The sequence below is a fragment of the Melanostigma gelatinosum genome (assembly GCF_949748355.1).
Source record: "Melanostigma gelatinosum genome assembly, chromosome: 2".
Lineage (NCBI taxonomy): Eukaryota > Metazoa > Chordata > Actinopteri > Perciformes > Zoarcidae > Melanostigma > Melanostigma gelatinosum.
Window position 1 is genome coordinate 3,982,046 of NC_136635.1, and position 3,445 is coordinate 3,985,490.

Here is a 3,445-nt window from a genome sequence, read left to right on the forward strand (position 1 = left end):
AAATATTAAATCAATAAAACCCCGTTTGCAAAAAACTCAACTCAGCTTCTCAGGTATAAAAAACACGTCCGTCTTCTGAGAGCCATCACGCGAGAGAGAAAAAGTCTTTAAATCAAACCACCCACATATTCGTTCGCGACTCCTCCCCTCCCGTCTATCTCAATTTCTATTGGCTAACTTCTCTACGCACTTCTGTAAACGCCTATCTCCACATCTCTCTCTCCCTGAGCAGCTAACACATTCAATGACGGTCAGTTATTGCTTAATCCCTATGATAATCCTTCAGTATAAATGTTACACTTCTGCAACCTTGGCAGAAGCTTCATGTCTTATTAGCTCCTAATCTTAAAACCCTTTATGTTTATCTTAATTATGCATTCCCAAAACCCTTATGTTTATGACTAATTATGAATTCTTAATTCTTAATTATTAAACACTTTTATTATATCTACTAACTACAGTTTTTGAATTTTCAAATTTCTTACATACATAGCACGACCAAATACCTCTACTGATATACTCTATACATCTGTAAAGCAGCCGTTACCATCACTCAGTATTTATTCCAGCATATTTGCACACCATTGCACTACTGTATTATTGGATACAACTCACAGAGCAGCCTTACTTATAGACATTGCACGTTGTTGTTGTTTTTAGTTCTATTGTATTGTTTAGATATTGACTTTGGCGTCCTTGTTTTCAGCTTTATTTCTATATCAGCATATCTACAATGAGAGCAAAGTAACCAGAGTCACATTCCTGCTATGTGTTCTCAAATCAAACAAGAAGCCGACTCGTTGACTGACGACAGGAGCCATGACAGTGCTGCTGTAAGAAGAGATGTGAGGACCTCCTGTGAATATAATTCATACTTTGTTGGCATCTTATTCTGAAAAGCGGATGTTTGTCTGAAGAACCCGGATGTTCGTCTGAAGAACCCGGATGTTCGTCTGAAGAAACCGGATGTTCGTCTGAAGAAACCGGATGCTCGTCTGAAGAAACCGGATGTTCGTCTGAAGAAACCGGATGTTCGTCTGAAGAACCCGGATGTTCGTCTGAAGAACCCGGATGTTCGTCTGAAGAACCCGGATGTTCGTCTGAAGAAACCGGATGTTCGTCTGAAGAAACCGGATGTTCGTCTGAAGAAACCGGATGTTCGTCTGAAGAACCCGGATGTTCGTCTGAAGAAACCGGATGTTCGTCTGAAGAACCCGGATGTTCGTCTGAAGAACCCGGATGTTGTCGGACGTTAATGTTTCCGTTAACTTTCAAAGTCCTTCGCCATTTAAATGTGTTTACGGTGAATGTTAGCATATAGGTGCACTAACATGTGAGTGTCTGCTGACTTTACTGCAGCGATGTTGTGAGGAATTTCAGTTTTAAAGCGCTCCTAGCGATGGATATTATGTGTTACAATATGTTTACTTGTAGAAGGTTTAAACTAAAGGGAGAGTTACTGAATGTGTTGTGCACTGTGTGAGAAATTATGACACCGCCATGAAGTCAGAGAAAGGGGGATGTTGCTGAAGAGTTTCTGAGCACAGCCTTCCAGAAGGGGGGAGGGATGGGTCAAGGAAGTGGCCGACTGAAGTCCGAAGGGTTCAGCCAATCACTGAGCTGATCGATGGACCAAGGAATGTGTAATATGAGACATTTCAGAGACTTGGAGGGACAAAGAAACTGTGAATCCCCGGAGAGAATCAGACCTCATCTGGACCATGAGGCGGACTCACCAGTCTGTCGCGTGGTGCGGATGGGGCCTCAATTTCATGAAATATTACTATTGATAGTTAATTCAGTTTGTAAGTGAACTTTGTGTAGTACATTAAATATTGTTTTTAATTTTGAACCGGAACCAGCTCATTTTTCTGATGCGCAGTAAGAAGCTCGCAGCAGAAAAGTCCCTGCGGCCTGCAGCCTCTCATCCTTTGTTTTAAACCTCAACAATGTCCAGTAGTCTCCATTCCTCCACCGCTGCCAGTGAGCAACGCACCTTCAAAATAAAATAACGCTCTATAAAATAATTGTGGGTGTTAATTAATGAATGCGTTAACGCCATAATAACGTGTTAACTTGCCCAGCACTAATAATAATACCAATGAGTTTGCAAATATATTGTGCAAAATTATTTTTTACAACCAGGCAATTAAAATGAACAAAATATTGGTGGGGACAATTGTGTCTTTCCCAAACTTTGGTCGTGACTCGTCCCTATGGACCCTATGCAGACCTACGCCCTTTCTGTAATCCCTCCTAGGGTCCACGAGTCACTCCGCTGTAAAGAAATGATGGATGAAATGAATTATGAAGTTCCGCTGAAGGTTCTGCCTGACGATGCAGGTGTTGCTGGTGCAGCAGTCACTGATGAGGGGGAAGTGTGAGCTCACCACACCTTCACTTCACTTCCTTGTGTTAGTCAAATGAAAGCTTAGAATGTTTCCATGTGGAAGTAAAATTCCATAACTGTAACATTTATGCTCATCAACACGCAATATGTCAACACTCAACCAATCAGCATCAGCCGTTTCTATCCAATAACATGTGACAACATCACCCACCAGAAACCTGTGTGTGTGTGTCTGGCATGTGATTATGGTGTAATCACTGAATTACAGCAGCGCCCTCTAGTGGCCAGCTGCTGGTATAGTTTGTAGAATGTTAGTGTGCATTGTCACTCACATTATATTTTATCCAAATGTCCAATGTTTTCCACGAACATCCCACCAGCCGAAGGACCACGCTCCGGTCCTCATCACAGCTGACAGAGCGTCTCAGTGTCTCAATGCTTTCCCTGTAAATCCTCTGATCACAAGCACACGAGTGCAGCTTCCTCCTCCAGAGAGCAGAACACGGAACATGTCAACCTTCATGGAGGAGCTCTGTTCAAGGACTGCCTTAGTGTTTGCTTGGTGGACCTTGTTGCATGTTTAATGCGTAACAATGCATCTTATAACTTTCAACTCTCTTCAAATGTTTCATGTGTGAAATCTTTCTATAAATTACGACTACAGCTGTCAGATATAGTGGTGTAAAACACATGCTCGTGTAATGTGGAGTACAGAGCACCAGTGAAATGTGAAATGTATTCAGTTACTTTCCAACAGAGCTGAAAGCAGCATGAACTGCTTCAGCTATTGAGTCAAACCTGCCAACCAACACAGACACCAGGGAGCAAAGTTTGTTCCAAGCTTTTATTTTGGTGTTTGCCATTTTGTTCTGATTTTCATTAAACATGACTGCAATAAATCCACTCATTCACCACAAAACATAGAAGTCTCTTTCTGCCGATCCCACCTGGTAAAGTCCTGCTGGGACTGAGCTCCAGACAGTGAGAGCGACTGCAGCCGTCCCTGGACTCTCCCACAGGAGAAGGGAAGACCAGGACTGCTCTCAAAGACGCCGGTCAGGCTGACACGTCTCCGCTTCACACAGCAAACCCGCA

The 3,445-nt window shown here is 42.8% G+C and overlaps 1 protein-coding gene across 1 annotated transcript in view; it reads right to left on the minus strand.

Annotated features, from left to right (window-relative positions):
• Positions 1-3,179: 3,179 nt before the first annotated feature.
• lto1 (LTO1 maturation factor of ABCE1) overlaps positions 3,180-3,445 on the minus strand; it is a 7,509-nt gene continuing 7,243 nt past the window's right edge. The window contains exon 5 of the mRNA XM_079283083.1: positions 3,180-3,445. This exon is cut by the window's right edge and continues 140 nt beyond it. The gene's annotated coding sequence lies outside the window, so the exon portion shown is untranslated.